This window comes from Canis aureus, chromosome 23, assembly GCF_053574225.1.
Source record: "Canis aureus isolate CA01 chromosome 23, VMU_Caureus_v.1.0, whole genome shotgun sequence".
In the NCBI taxonomy this organism is placed as follows: domain Eukaryota; kingdom Metazoa; phylum Chordata; class Mammalia; order Carnivora; family Canidae; genus Canis; species Canis aureus.
The window spans coordinates 40,726,400-40,744,080 of NC_135633.1; positions in this window are offsets into that span (position 1 = coordinate 40,726,400).

A 17,681-nucleotide genomic window follows, 5' to 3' on the forward strand; every position below is an offset into this window, starting at 1 on the left:
AGATGTCAAAGTATGAGAATAAAATTCATTGTTGTAACTACTATGACTCTACACCTGGCCTGTGATACATGTGTTTCCTATCATGAAGGAAACTATAGTCAGATTAAGGGGTGAGAGAAAGTGGGAATCAGGCTATAAAATGAAGGCACGAAAAAGCAGTCCTGAGTCATGAGAAGGTTTTCCCAGGGAGGAAATTTGAGGGCAGAATGAAAGGCTCGTTGGGACGCCTGGATGGTTCAGTGGTTGAGCGTCTGTCTTTGGCTCAGGGCATGATCCTGGGCTTCTGGAATGGAGTCCCATATCGGGGTCCCTGCAGGGAGCCTGCTTCTCCCTTTGCCTGTGTCTCTGCCTCTCTCTGTGTGTGCCTCTAATAAATAAATAAATAAAATCTTAAAAAAAAAAAAAAGAATGAAAGGTTGGTTTTAGGGCATGAGATGGCATTGGGGACAGGGCTAGGGAGGAGATAAAATAGAACAAGTTGCAAGAGAGATCAATGGGAGGAAAAGTAGAAAGTCCCATTGCCCTGTTTTCCAGGAGAGATTTTTTAGCTAAAGATCAGGTCATATTTCAAAAGGAAACAAGTGTGTAAAAATAAATAAACAAAAATAAAATAAAAGATCTGGAGTATCTTTTGTAGGGAAAATGAATAGGAATGCTGAATACTGAAGATGTAGGTGAATTTTAACAAATTTAACTTGTATTTGACCAGAGAGTCACAGGCCTCTGATTTTTTTCCCTAATGGTGTCACTCTGTCTAGGACAGAAATAATATTGATTAATCTAACTGGATTCCCTGCTTATTTTGAGTACAAAAGGATAGGGAGGAAATACTTATGACATTAATAAGAATACAATTTCTCTGTGTATTAAAAGATATATATATTTTTTTTAAATTCCAAATACGGGGCACTGGGCTGGCTCAGTCAGTTAAGCATCTTACATCAGCTTAGGTCATGATTTTAGGGTGCTGGGATCAAGCCCTACATCGTACGCCCTACTCAGCGGGAGTCTGCTTGTCCCTCTCCCTCTGCTCCTCTCCTGCTCATGCTCTCTCTCTCAAATAAATAAATAAAATCTTTTTTAAAAAATTCCAAATCAACCTCTTCAGCATTTCATCCTCTTCATGACCACAAAACAGATGACGAGAACTATTATAGGCATTCGATTAGAATTGGGTCATTAGTTCAGTAACCACTCTACAGTTGGTGTGAGTCATGGAAGCTTTTGTCATCTGAGGGGAATAATAATCCCCGTCATCAACTTGCTGTAAGAGTGATTTTGACGCCTCCTCAAATACTTCAAAAAGAATTTTTAGGTGATTTATTACCTGTCATAACAGATTCAGGCTCAAACTCTGAATATACCTTATTCAGTGTCAATCTAATCTGTAAAAAAAGTTTCATGGACAGGGAGGGAGAAAATCAGGAAAGGGGAAATTAACTATAAATATGGAAAATTTAATTTCTCATTGCTCCAGTGTCTACTCTTATAGAAGGCTTGAATAGAAGTTTAGGAAATATGGTAGCCCAAGAAGAAAGCATTATAGTAAATAAAGAAAACAACATACACAGGATAATTGTAAAATCCTCTATGATAGATTTGGAGTTTATCAGTCTTTAAACTCTCAGACTTCATTCTGAAGTTTTCTAAAGCCTCCATTCCAATTTTTGATTCTTTCACCTGATGAGATTTTACTAAAAATAAGATGAAGAATTAAAGTTGATTTCATAGTAATTATTGATGCTATAGTGTCCATATATGATTATAGAAACAATCACTTGTTTACTCTTCTAACTGGGAATCAGTTATATTTTCATTATAAGTACTCCATCCCTTCTCTTTTTAGTAGTTATAGTCTTTTTGAAGGGAGGAGGTACATCCTGGGGTGGAAAAAAAACATACAGAAATAAATGGAAGCCATTGGCCTTTAGGATCTTCTTGTGATACATGGCCTTGCTTAAATGAAGCCTGAGAAAGAAAAGATTTCACAAAGAGTTGATATGTAAAAATAGCTAAATAATACCATCAGAACCCTCTCATTCCTTCATCTTCCCATCATTATGGCAACTTATATAATACAAAGGACGAAGAGCACAGTTTTCTGGTCCTAACTTCTCCAATTGTCTTCTCTTACCTTCCCAAGACTTACCCCTTTACCAAAAATGTGGGCACTGGGCTTTGAAGAATTAAGTTACTAAATTTTACTTCTTTGAGGGGTTGATCTTATGGAACAGAGAGGGCTAAAAATATGGCAAAGTTTTTCTAAAGCAATTTTTTAGAAAAGCAGAGAATTGTGGAATATTCAGATAAACTATGGTTTCAAAGTAGTATTCACTTCTATCTCTTGGGGAATCATGGAAAACTTGGGGGAAGGCAACTGCCAACATTAATTCAGAACATATTTCTTTAATACTCTAAAATGTATTTGGAAATCATATTATAAAGTGATGCTATGATTCCAACATTTAAATTTTATCTCAATAAAGAAGTTAAAGTCACCCCTTTCAATCCTCTATACCCAGGAGCAAATACAGTTAACAAGCTGGATGCATATTCTCAATTTTTTTCTTGAACTCACAGAGGTATATTTATATTTGTAATATATTTGCACTTGCTAATCCTCCTACAAGATAGAAAGCCCATTTCTCTATTCTCTGGAATCAGAGTTGCCCTGTGACTTTTTTAACCAACTGATTATAAGCAAAATAATGGTATTCTAGTTACAGGCCTGGCCCTTAATTAGATTGGCGGAACCTACTTTGTTTCTCTGGGACGCACTTCAGAACACTCCCTCTTTGAACCTGGTTTCTATGTTGTGAGAAGCACCGACCATGTGGAGAGGTTATGTGTGGGCAGTCTATTCAACAGGTCCAGCTAAGCTTTTATCCAACAGTCAACATTAACTGCCACCCATGTGAATGAGCCATCTGGGACATCCATCCCAGTGATACCTTAAATTATTGTAGTCAAAACTCTCATTTGAATGTAGTTATTTGAGGAAAACCCAAGAAAGGATGGCTCGGTTGAGCCCAGCCCACCCACAGAACCATGAGAACTACCAGTGAATTTTTATATTAAGCCACTATATTTGGGAGTGGATCATTACATAGCAACAGAAAACCGAAGCAGCCTTTTTCATATTTTAACATTTCTACTATTAGAATTATAATGAATGTGGTAATAGAAGGCATTGTTCCATAACTTGTAAAAATAAATTTCTCTCCTAGTTGTATATACACCAATGGTGCTACTGATGATGTATATGATACTCAGTAGTGGTTTGGGTTTAGGGAAATATATTTCTTTGAGATGTCATGAAGTAAAAAAAAAAAAAAAAAGATGCCATAAATGAAAGTTCTAGTAGTTGTGATGGTTAAGATGTGTTGGTGTATGTGAGGAGGATTTAGTAAATAGATCATGCAGATCCTAAATATCTAGGGTCTCAGGATTAAATATGCATCGGGAAAAAGAGGAACACAGAGTAGGGTAGCCAGGAGCATAAAAATAAATCATTTATGCCAAAATATCTAGCTAAGGTTATAGCCAAAGTGTTTGTAAGAAGGTAGGGGAATGTTAAGAATACTGATTTGAGTTTAAAATGTTATATCCCAAAATAATTGCTATGTTAAGGTGTAGTGCCCTACTTATCGATGAAATTTCATAAACTGCGAAAACTTGAGTAAGTCACTTCATCTTCTCAAATTTCAGTTGCTATGTCTGAAAAATGAAACAGTAATATTCCTCCATAAATTTATCTTATGAAATAGTGCTTATGAAGGATTTCAAAGTGTAAATTGATAATGCGAGGAATTTTTATTAATATTATTAATGTATTAATATTAATTATAATAATATTAATATTATTAAAGTGAACAGCAATGACTTAGAATGAATCATATCCCACATTCTGGGCCAGAATTTGGTTCAGAACTCAATCTTCACCTCATTCTAAAACATTTAACCTGCAAGCTCTACTATTATATTTAGATTACAGGGATGCAAAAATTCCTGGGAAAATATAACTATATCAAATACATATATATATAAAATGTAAAATGTGCCATGATCAAGTGGAGTTTATCCTAGAAATAGTTTAACCTAGAAATTATTCAAATTTCAAAAATCAAACATAATTCACCATACACACTGATTTAAGAGGAAAAATTATATGATCATCTCAAGAGATGAAAATAAATTTTGACAATATTCAACATCCGTTCCTGACCACCACTTCCCACCCCGCAAAAAATTGTCGAACACCTAGGGATAAAAGGAAACTTCCACAAACGAATAAAGCATATTTACAAAAATCCTACAGGTAAAATCATATTTTATTTTCCCCTAAGATCAGAAACAGGGGAATGACATCTATTTTCACAATCATCAAGATTGTACTGCATTTGCTAGTCAGTTCAGTACAACAGGTGAAAGAGATAAAAATATAGATTAGAAAGGAAAGCATAAAACTACTTTTTTTCTTGGGGCGCCTGTGTGGCTCAGTCAGTTAAGCTTCCAACTCTTGATTTCAGCCCAGGTCATGATCTTAAGAGTTGTGAGGTGGAGCTCTGCCTCCAGCACAGCAGCTGGGTGTGGAGCCAACCTAAGATTCTCTCTTTCCCTCTCCCTCTGCCCCTTCCCCCTCTAAAAAACCCTGCTTTTCCCCACACAAATTACATTATTGAGTATAAAGAAAATCCCAAGGATGCACAAAAATATTAATTGAATATTTATACAATTTGAAAAATGAAATTAATTAAATGGTACCATTTATAATTCTATCAAAATGAATAAAATCTTTACAGATAAACGTAACAGAATATGTGCAAGAAATATGTGAAATTTGTGTGCCCCAAACTATAAAATACTGATGAGACAAATCAAATCCAATTTCATACTGCTATGAAAGTCATCTGGGAAACTTTTCAAAAATAAGTTTCCTGATTTCTCCCTGAATCTTCTGAATGAGAAATTTTGAAAATGAAGCCTAAAAGTTTATAGTAGCATGTGATTCTCCTGCAGATAAGTCTGCATTCAGATATAAATGTTATTATATCACTGAACTAAAGTATGTTTTTTTTCTATTAGTTTGAAAAGAGGCTTTTATTCCCTTTCTCATCAAGTACCTCTTCAGTATGTTTCTTGCCTCCCCAAGCTTTTATTTTATTATTTTCAAAATTTTATTTATTTACTGAAAGAGGGCAGGGGGGAGGGAGAGAGAGAGAGAGAAGGGGGAAAGGGAGAAGGAGAAAGAGAATCCCAAGCAGACTCCACACTGAGCAAAGAGCCCAACACAGGGCTCAACGGGGGCTCAATCCCACAACCCGGAGATCCTGACCTGAGCCAAAACCAAGAATTGGTCGCCAACCGAATGAACCACTCAAGCACCCCTATATAATATTTATACTGGTCCCCCCAAAAAAATCTGTACTTCAAAATATAGAGTGTTTATACCGAATGAAAGGTACACAAAACTGAGATTTGGGTGAATAGGAAATGAGCCAAGAGTCACTTGGCTCTTGAAAATGGACACCATGACTTAAGAAAATTCTTTTAGCCTGAATAGGCATAAACATTTTTCTGAGAGAGACACAGAAAGACAAAAACAGAGGGGCACTACGACCCAGCAATTGCACTGCTGGGGATTTACCCCAAAGATACAGATGCAATGAAACGCCGGGACACCTGCACCCCGATGTTTCTAGCAGCAATGTCCACAATAGCCAAACTGTGGAAGGAGCCTCGGTGTCCATCGAAAGATGAATGGATAAAGAAGATATGGTCTATGTATACAATGGAATATTCCTCAGCCATTAGAAATACAAATACCCACCATTTGCTTCGACGTGGATGGAACTGGAGGGTATTCTGCTGAGTGAAGTAAGTCAATCGGAGAAGGACAAACATTGTATGGTCTCATTCATTTGGGGAATATAAAAAATAGTGAAAAGGAATAAAGGGGAAAGGAGAAAAAATGAGTGGGAAATATCAGAAAGGGAGACAGAACATGAAGACTCCTAACTCTGGGAAACGAACTGTGGGGAGGGGGTGGAAGGGGAGGTGGGCCGGGGGTGGGGGTGACTGGGTGACGGGCACTGAGGGGGGCATTTGATGGGATGAGCACTGGGTGTTATTCCATATGTTGGCAAATTGGACACCAATAAAAAATAAATTTATATTAAAAAAAAGTAAAAAAAAAAAAACAGAGGGGCATAGCAACACAGTGTCATAGTAGTGACAATCTTTTTTTTTTTTTAAAGATTTTATTTATTTATTCATGAGAGACAGACAGAGAGAGAAAGAGAGAGAGAGGCAGAGACACAGGCAGAGGGAGAAGCAGGCTCCATGCAGGGAGCCCGACATGGGACTCGATTCCGGAACTCCAGGATCAGGCCCTGGGCTGAAGGCTACACTAAACCACTGAGCCACCCGGCCTGCCCTAGTAGTGACAATCTGTCCTGGTTCATGGAGAGAGATACAGTGGAATCTAAATTTTGAAAAGCTTAAAACACTTGTAACAGACAACTAGTCAAGGAGGAAGAATTTGTTGCCTGCAGGACACTGTTTATCCTCTGTATTACATCCCTGTTGGTTCACAACTGACCCCTACACACAGAGAACAAGGAGAGACAGAAGAGACAGACCACTCCAGATTAGTAGGAAGCAGGTGTTGTAAGCAAGGAAATTTATGGGGCACCTTTCCGCAGTCACAGATGAGTAGATCATTGCATCTGAGTACCAGAGCCTTAAAAGTTTATATAGACACCTTGATGAAGTTGAGTCATGTGTACTGTCTGGAGTCTCAAAAACACATTACCCTCTCAAGGCTGCATTTCTCAAATGGCTCTGGCTGTTGGAACTGTGAGCAGAGCACCCCTTCCAAGTGCTGCAGACGGAGGTGAGGTGAAGTCCTGCTGCAGATCAACTGGCAGGCATGTCTTCTAGACGACCTCCCCCAACAATCCCTGTAGTACCTCTCATGGTATGAGGGTGGGAAGGATTGGTGCTCAACAAGTTTAAATGAAGAGACTTTGTTTCCTCTTTTTAGGGAAAGTTGCTATACTCTAGAGTTGTTTGTTTCTTTTCTTTTTTTAATTTCTCTTCAACCTGGAAAAATTTTGAATGATAAAATAATCTGAATCAAAGCCAGTTCCACAGCCTTATATTTTTTCAGATGGGCCTCTGATCTGAGGGACTCGCAGGAAGATTTTGAAAGAATGAGGGAGAATCTGTGTGATATTGTGATTTATAAGAAATATATATTTGGTCTTCTATGGTTCCCGGCTCACAGATCCTAAAACCCCCGGTATTTCTGAAGTGATGAGAATTTAAGGTTGTCTTTTATATTATGGTAATAAGGTGACTTTATGGACCTAGAGACGAGGGCTGGTCACCAGAGGAACTAACCGTGTGATTACAGGGTCAGAAATTTCAGTCCTAATCCCTGACCTCCAAGGAGAAGGAGAGAGGTTGAAGGTGCGATCCTTCCTCAGTGGCCAATGACTAAATCAATTATGCTTACGTAATGAAGCCTCCATAAAAACCCAAAAGGATAAGTTTCAGAGAGCTACTGGGTTGGTGAACACATGGATTTTTAGGGAGAGTGGCATGCCTGGAGAGGGCATGGAAGCTCTGTGCCTTTTCCCCACACCTTGCCCAATGCCTCTCTTCCATCTGGCTATCCTTAAGTTTTATCCTTCCATAATAAACTGGTGATCTAGTAAATATAATGTTTCTCTGAGTTCTAGGAACAGCTCTAGCAAATTAATTGAACTGAGAAGGAGTTTTTAGGAATTTCTGATTTATAGAAAATCAGAAATGGGCATCCCAGGTCGGAAGGGATCTTTGAAGCCTCTAATTTGTAACCAGCCAGTCAGAAGCCAGGTAACAGCTTGGGTTTGCTACTGACATCTGAAGTGACATGGGGGTAACTGGGGCACAGTGGCAGTCTTGCAGTCAATTTGTAGAATCTGATGGTATTTCCAGGCAGATAGTCTCAGAATTGAGCTAAATTCTTGGACACCAGTGAGGTGGTGAAGCCCCTCTAAACACACACATAGGAATTGGATCCAGGCACTTAATTTAGTGTGCCCTTTTGACAATGCAATTCAGATCAACAGGAGTTGGTGGTCATTGTAATCCTAACGTGTTTTACAACTCTCATTCTCACTGTCTCAGAACACAGGTAAATAAGCTTAAGACATGTATCCATGTATCAATACACCATTCCTTCTTATGGCTGAATAGTATTGCAATATAGGGATATACCACATTTTATTTATGCATTCATTTGTTGCTGGACATTTTTTCCCTACTTTTTGGCTATTATTAATGCTGTTGTAAATGCTCCCATACATGATTTTGTGTGAACATCATATGTTTTCATTTCTCCTTCTATATACCTGGGAGTGACATTGTGGGTAACTCTATGTTTCGTGAAAACATTATGCTAAGTGAAAAAACCCAGTCATAAAAAAGCGACTATATAACTCCACCTATTTCGAAGTACAGAATAGGAAAATCTACAGAGACAGAATGTATATTAATGATTGTGTAAGGCTGAGAGTAGAGGAGAGACAAGGGAGAATAATAGCTAAAGGGTAAGGGGTTTCTTTTGGACATGACAAAAATGTTCTAAAATTAACTGTGATGATGCTTGCACATATTTGTAAATATATTAAAAACCAATAGAGTACACTTTAGGTGAATTATATAGTATGTGAGTTGTATCTCAATAAAGCTATTAAAGATGAATTAGAAAACACATTCATATAAAACTCAAAAAAACAATGAATGTGAGAGCATTTTGTCTTACCCAAAACCATCTATCCATGTTTGACCCTGGTTATTCCTTCTAAGCAATCGTAGGTTGGTGTAAGTGAGGCTACTCTGTGCTTGCCATTGTTAGGGCTCCAGATTTATATATTTCATGACTATATTTACATTAGATTGTTATCCCTTTAGGAAGTGAAGTAATATCATACTAATAATTATTTCCCCAGGGCCAGACACAGAGGCTAGAACATAACAGAGAAAAAATAAATCAAAAAACCTTCTTAGTAATGTTTAATGATGTTTCTCATTTTCTCTCTCCTACAAACTCTTTGCAAAATTCTGTTTCTTCCTATAAAGACCAAAAGAACCTTGAATGAATCCTAACAGATAAAATGAGTTATCTGTAAAGAAATAAAAAGGAAGCTGGCCTCGCTCTTCTCTGTAAAAACCCCCTGTCTGAAGTTTAAGGGATACCTATCTTTACATTTTGATGGAGAAAGCTTTAGAAATTAAGAGTTACTGGAAAACAAAATATTGTTTCTATCAAGATCATGGTTACTGTTCCCTCCTTGCTTTTGTCTGTTTCACACTAGAGATTTATTCAGGTATTATGTGATTTGGGCGCATACTTCAACTTGAATAATTAAAAAGCTTATTAGAAAACATCGGTGGGGGGAGGTGGTGGCAGCTTGTAGACTATAGGTTTAAACGTAGGGAGGTCTGAAGAAGATACTTCATTTGGAAACACAGGTTATTTTCTAGGACTGGTCAGATTTCTCAAAGAAAACTTCCAATCTCCTTCCCAAAAGAAAACCACCAAAACAGCTGCTAGAAATCTAGGAACCAAGTTGGAGATGAGACTTGATATTTGGGGTCTCATTTTTCCATATGTAGATGGGCTCTTTCCCAGTCCCTCCATTTCCAATGCGGTACTCCCACCTTCAACCATGGGCTTCATCCCTTAATGCAGAGACTGCAGGGACTCTTCTCAGAGAGTGGTCTGCTCTTCTCTGCAGGCAGGGCAGCAGAGCCCAGAGAAGACATTCTCTCAGAAACGTCTTAGAGCACTTCGAATTAGACCACTTCTTCAAAAGACTTTCGATTAATCATACTGTTTTCCTTTTTCCCTCCTTGTGCGCTTCCAGAGATAAACTGTGTTGCCAGTTACTGAGAATTCCAGAATTTCTGCAGTACACACTGCATGGTTTTGTGGATTTCTGCTCTCTGGTTTAGGATTCAGCTTGGTCCGACTTGGTCAGGCAGTTGCCTTGACCATCCACTCTTCACGTCTCATCTTCCAAGGCATGTTTCTGTCTCCTTTCAGCCATGTCATTGTGAGTTTATTCATTTAAGATTCCTCTTTATCACTTACTTATTTAATCTTAGCAGGATGTAAACTAAGTATGCTCTAACCAAATCTATTAATGAATTTATAATTTTATTTATTTATTTATTATTCTTTTTAAAAGATTGTATTTATTTATTCATGAGAGGCACACAGAGAGAGAGGCAGAGACAGACAGAGGGAGAAGTAGGCTTCTCTCAGGGAGCCTGATGTGGGACTCAATCCCTGGACCCAGGATCATGCCCTGAGCCAAAGGCCAATCCTCAACCACTGAGCCACCCAGGCGTCCCGAATTTATAATTTTGAATTATGGCTAAGATGAATCCTAGTTGGTCATAATTACTTTGCTAATTTTTTAAAAGATCTTATTTATTTATTCATGAGAGAGGCAAAGACATAGGCAGAGGGAGAAGCAGGCTCCCTGAGAGGAGCCCGATGGGGGACTGATCCTAAGACCCCAGGATCATGACCTGAGCTAAAGGCAGATGCTCAACCACTGAGCCACCCAGGTACTCCACTTTGCAAATTTTGTTTGCAGATTGAGATTTTTGCCATTGTATCCACAAGTGATATTCCCCTATTGTTTTACTTTCTCAGATTATCTGTGTTTGGTTTTGAATAGGGTGAATGGGACTCATCAAGTTAGAGCACTGTATCCCGTTTTTATTATCTGCAAGGGATGAATATGGGAATATGTATTCCCAGATGTTTTGAAAAGACAGAACTGTAAACCACCTGGGAATGTTGCCTTTTGCAAATACATAGATGTTTTATTACTGATCAAGTTTCTTTAATAGTTTCAGGGTTTATATAGATTTACTATTTCTTATAAAGTCAGTTTTGTTAATTGTATTTTCCCCTAAAAGCATACATTTCATTTAAGAATTTAAACTTTTTAAAAATATGTATTTTTAAAAAGATTTATTTATTTATTTATTCATGAGAGACACGGAGAGAGAGAGAGGCAGAGACACAGGCAGACGGAGAAGCAGGCTGGTTGCAGGGAAGCCCAATGCGGGACTCAATGGTAGGACCCCGGGATCAAGACCGGAACTGAAGGCAGATGCTAAACCACTAAGCCATCCAGGCGTCCCTAAAAGGATTTATTTATATATTTTATTATTTTTTTATTTTTAAATTATTTTTGGTATGCTATTTATTTATTTATTTATTAAATTTTTTAAATTGGAGTTCAATTTGCCAACATATAGCATAATGCCCAGTGCTCATCCTGCCAAGTGCCCCCCTCAGTGCCTATCACCCAGTCACCCCAGCCCCCCGCCCACCTCCCCTTCTACTACCCCTTGTTCATTTCCCAGAGTTAGGTGTCTCTCCTATTTTGTCACCCTCTCTGATATTTCTTTTTTCCTCTCTGATATTTTCACTCATTTTCTCTCCTTTCCCCTTTATTCCCTTTCACTAATTTTTATATTCCCCAAAATGAATGAGACCATATAATGTTTGTCTTTTTCCGATTGACTTATTTCACTCAGCATTAATACCCTCCAGGTGCCTCCATGTCGAAGCAAATAGTGAGTATTCATCGTTTCTAATGGCTGAGAAATATTCCATTGTATACATAGACCACATCTTCTTTATCCACTCATCTTTCGATGGACACCGAGGCTCCTTCCACAGTTTGGCTATTGTGGACATTGCTGCTATAAACATCAGGGTGCAGGAGCCCCAGCGTTTCACTGCATCTGTATCTTTGGGGTAAATCTCTGGCAGTGCAATTTTTAGGTCTTAGGGCAGATCTATTTTTAACTCTTTGAGGAACCTCCACACAGTTTTCCAGAGTGGCTGCACCAGTTCACATTCCCACCAACAGTGCAAGAGGGTTCCCCTTTCTCCACATCTTCTCCAACATTTGTTGTATCCTGTCTTGTTAATTTTCCCCATTCTCACTGGGGAAAGTCCGCTAACAACTCTTGGCTGAAAAGATTCTAAACCATGAATTAGCATTGTAGACAGGTAGGCTGACTGAGGTAGGGTCTAGGCTGTCAGATTAAAGAAAATCTTCCCTTTCTTCTGTCTTTCCAACAAAGACCTGATGTCTTTAGCTCACCCTTTGTAGAGTATGACCTCCTTTGGGCTTTACATTTAATCATTATTCCTCAATGAATTGAACTGAGTCATATAATTGGCATGAAACTCTATCTGAAAGCTGTCAATGCTCTGTATATTCTTAGTTTATAAAAGAAGGGAAACAGGTTGGTTTTGTAGTCAGGCTATTGGGAAGACACAATTGATTTGAAATTGTGTATAACATGGTGCAGGTAGAAGTTCCTTCTCCTGGGGAACATTAGTAGATTTTTTCAGAGTTCCTCCTTCCCCAGAACTACTTTGTGAAATGAACTGGATGTGAGACATTCGCGTCATCTCCAGCTTCTTTCATTGTAACATAAGGCCAGGCTGCATCAGAGTTGTTTTTCTATGGCATAAAGCATATGTTTTCTCTGTGTTTCAGAGCTTCTGATGATATGATATAAATATGCCTTTGTGTACAACAGCCATTTTCAAAGAGCTTTACAAATATCAGTTCTTTGAGAAGTAAGTGATCAGAAAGAATGAGGTATTCTATGCCTGGGAATTTAGTTACAACTATAAAGTACTCAGAAGATCAGGAAAAAGTTTCTTAATCCCTTAGACTGTCTGATCCTCAAACATATAAAATAGAAATATTAGAATCTTAGTAGCACAGAGATATATTTGTTACTAAGCTTAATTGTTAATAAATTGAGATAAAGTGTGGAAGAGAAATTGATCATCTAAAATTCTGTGTAATTCTTTCATATTCATCATCGAACTTTTTTTAGGACTGCATAATACAAGGAACAACTTCAAACTATATGAGTTCCACTTTTTGAACTTTACCTTTCACCTGGCATGTCCTCCAGGAAAGATTGTGTAAAACATAAAGGGAAGAGTGTGTGGAATTTTTGAAGGGCTGGATAGAAACCTCTTGTTTTACAGATATCTAATTTAATTGTTACAATAATCCCGTTAACTAATTTTATTATCCCTATTTTACATACATACATAAACAAAAATAAAACAAAATAAATTGAAGCTCTAAATGAGGTCAATGGCTGGTATTTTTTTTTTTTTAAAGCAACTTTGGTCTTGAATGATGGACTCTCTCTTTTTTTTAAGATTTTATTTATTTATTCATGAGAGACACAGAGAAAGAGAGAAAGTCAGAGACATAGCAGAGGGAGAAGCAGGATCCCTGAGGGGAGCCCGATGCAGAACTCAATCCCAGGGCCCTGGGATCATGACCTAAGCCAAAGACAGGTGCTCAATCACTGAAGTACCCAGGCACCCTGGACTCCCCTGTTTTAAAGCCTATTTTTGTTTGCTTGCTTGATTTTGCAATGTATCATGACTGACTCTAGATAAAAGGCTATATTACTGGCCACTGGATAAAAGGAAGATGTTTGCAAAAATAATAGAGTTTCTGTCTAAGTGGTGAGGGGACCAAGCTATGGCAAATGTGCTATCACAGAACTTTCAGGCAAAAAGTCTTACTAATTCCCTTATAGACTGGGCATTATTGATTGACTCTTTTTCACATATGCAATATTTATCATTGGCCTAGACTGACAGCCACTGGAATAGCATAAAATCATTATACTGTGTTCATAATAAGGATTACATATTTTATAATGACAAAGCTACAGAATGTTGGCCTAGTCCTTGATGGTGATGAATTGAGGACCAGTGGTGAAGGAACTGGGGTGCAATAATGAGGAAGCATGTTTTCTTTGTCATGACTTTGCTGTATCTCTTTTTCTCTCATTTTCACCTAAAATAATCCTATCCATTTGTTCACGAGCCCTGATATCTCTACACCATGAAGCGTATGGTACTTAGTCTTTAACTCATCCTTATATCATGTCAGTTTTTCACACTGCCTAGTATAGAAATCACATCTTCTCATTAATTCTGTTTTTCAACCATAATCAATTACTTGAAGTCCTAAATGCATCTTGTCATCTCTGTATTTTGCTGCTCCCTTATCTGGGCTATATTTTCTTCCTCTTCATTTGTTTGTTTATACCATTCTTCCTTCAAAGGTCAATCCAAGCATCATATCCCCCTAGGAGGCTGCCTGACAATCTTGTCTCCCCAGGCCCCTTCACAGATGAGATAGTGAGATATGAGATGGAATACAAGTCTCCATCATGTTCGCCTAATTCCCTGTACACACGTAAATCCCAACATAGAGAGATGTGGTGAGAAGAACAGAAGTATCATAACTACACTGCTGTATTCAGACTCTGGATCCATCACTTCTTAGGTACATGCCTTTGGGTAAGTTGTTCAAACTCTCTGAACTTCATTTTCTTTATTGGCAAGATAAGAACAATCATTTTATTCAAGTTTGCTGTAAAGATGAATGACATTATATGAAAGGCACAGAATAGGATTTAGGCTGGATAGCATTCCTTTGGCCTCCCAGGTCCATTCTTTACCTCTCTACCTCATTTTGGGACACAAGAGGCTGACAATGAGAACTGCATTGATGGGCTTCTCGCCCCTCTGTTTTGAGCTTGATTTCACTCACAGAGATGCACAGATACAAAGATCAGAGGGCAGAAGGAAAGTGAAGTCAGGGGTCAAGGTATTTAGTCCCCAAGTCCTTTTTTGCTTTGTAGCCAGAGGTTGCCTGCATCCTTCTATAAGGCCACAGCTCCTGTCAGCTGGCTCAGTCAATACAGTGATCTCTGTGTTCCAACAATTGTCCCTCCCCTTGCCTTTCATGTCCAGCATATTGCATTATCCCTTGTTCATTTTCTTTAACTCTTCTCCCCAAATTGTAAATAGGTCCTTTATTAAACCCTCCTCAAAAAGCCAGCTTGAGTGTGTCAGCTGTTTTCTGCCAGGACCCTGACAAATATTGCATTCAATCTTATTAACAATGTGCACTTAACAAACTGTTCTGTAATTGTCTCTTGATTTCTCTGAATCCCTTGCCAGATCATGAACTACTTCAGAGCATCATGGTTTATTTGTCACTGTTATTTTCTGTTGTCACATACAGTGCTCGACAAAATATAACCACTCAATAAATGTTGATTAATTAGATGAGAGAAGGGATGCATATTATTCTGACTCCTTAAGAGGACACTGACCTTTATTCTTCTGAGCACAGTGCTCCAAAATGAGTGATATAAATACATGTCTGCTATAATAAATGTGAATTTGTCCAGAAATCAGAGCTTAAGATGATTAAAAGGAATGTTTCAAGGCAAATTATTCTTGGGAACAGTCAACAGACTCAGGCTACATGCCATATGAAATTTGCTTCAAAGGATATGCAGAACTGACTGAGCTCTGGAGAGAGCACAAAAGTTGAGTTTGGGTAAGTATTTTCATAAATCCATACTTAATTTAAAAATCTATGTAGCCATTTGGAGAAAAGTGAGTTGGGAAGGGAAGCATTCTATAGATTATTTAAGTAAACATTTTTTTCAACCATTGTCTTGCATGGAACATTACTGTGGTGTATCCATTTGGGAATATACCACTTGAAGCATAATCACTAGGTTAATTCTTTTTTTCTCTTCACCATAAGAGACATGCTAATTATGTTAATGTAGTGAGGATAAGAATAATTATGGGAATTACACTTTTAACTCTGTTCATCACAGGGATCATTGGGTACTCAAGAACAATAGGAGGAACTCAGGAAAAGGCAATGGAATTCAAATGGCCAATTAGAAATTCTGGGTTGGGAGGGGGGCTCTGAACCTGGATGAAATAGTTTAAACTTTAAGAGATAAGGAGACTGAGTTTGTGGATGTATTTTGTTATCTAAAGCTATGAAAAAGCAGCATCATTCCAACAACCTTTGGCAGTACACCATGCAGGCATTATCTCGTCCATTTTATAACTTCCATTTTATAGGCACTTCCAGAGCTAATGTGAACTAATCTGTGATCCAATGCTTTCCACCTTACCAGAATTACTCTTCCTATCCAGAGTTGACCAATTGTTTACCAGACTTTACTGTAGGCCCATTTATTGTAGGCTTTTTTCCCAAAGCTTTTCTTCTAAGAGTTCTATGTATTTCTTATTATAATGAATGTAATTTATTTATGTTGTTTTTGGACTTTTATGAGATGCTTTTTGATAATAAGATTTATCTTTACTGATAAAACACTCAGGAATTGCTCGTGTGAACCCTCATTTTGCTTTAAGCTTCAATGTCCTCCTAGAGCCATCCTTGGTCTTAAAAGCACACCCTAACCATTGGATGACATTGGCTTTTTGGTGATTTCCAGCCCCTTAACTGCAGAACCTTTAGGGAAGCTAGTAATGTTTGGGGTGCTGCATGTTCAAAAACACCCCATGTTCTGTGAAGACAGTAATTTCTGTGACTTAAACATATATGCTAAATGTTTTACAAATGCATGTACTCACCTACAAAAAGAAAATATGAGTTTATATGAGAGAATTACTAAACCAGTAGGTTTGTGTCATTATTTATGCTTAATAAATACTGAAAGACAATATACTTTTTCTGAGGATCTGCACCATTTATTTACCATTTATTGAAAAGAAAACCAGTTTCTTTTCACTTGCAAAAATGCTGTGCATTTTAGTTCTACATTTTGGTTCATCTACTAGGTCTTCTTTAATGGCACCAGAGATTGTGCTGTCTTTCTGTGGCCACCCTGCAATTGTGTTTTTGTACTAACCCATTTTCCTAATGTGTCTTAAATTATACCTTCTGTTCTTATAATGCAGATTTTGCTCTTTGTAAATGATATTTAGATAATTTTCAATAAAGATTTACTTGAAAGTGAAATATGCATTAAGCAATAGCTGAACTGGCTTTGCATGTACAATTTTGCACAATCAGGAAATGGACACACAAAGATTAAAACCCTATGCCTTTAGCACAATTTATAGACAGTTCAACTGAAAAGAAAATAGGAGTCATTTGGCATTGTGGTGACCATGATTTACCTAACACCCAGTGGTTTTATGAGAAACAGTTTTGATGGGAGATTTAGTCTATGATTAAGGCAATCTATCACAAAAGAGCACCTTCAAATGGAGCAGAGGATGACTACAACTCATCTCTAGAAGCTTATCAAGGATATCGTCAAGTACCCAAGGATGATCCTCACAATAGCTATGAGAATATGATACAAGCAAAGTATGAAGTTAAGATGAAAATAAAAGCAGGATTAATATAATGAAGGGCAATCAGCAAGTAAATTTTTTTTTGACATAGAAGATAATAAAACACAATATCTGTGAGATTTGGAATTATACAGATAAATATAGCCTCTGAGATTCACTAGTAGTTTCACCTTAAGGGCTAACCATAATTTTCTTAAGTAGAAAGGGTTATAATATGTATTTTTGCAGGCTTGTGATAAGGATTAAATTGGGTGGGTGAAAAAAAATTATATTTAATTTAGCCAACTGGACAGTTTAGATGATCCCACCACTTTTGCTGACAACATCTAAAACATCACAATCAGAAACACATCAAACATATGCTTTTTTTTGTTCCTTAGGGGCTGATCAGAATGTTGATCTTGGC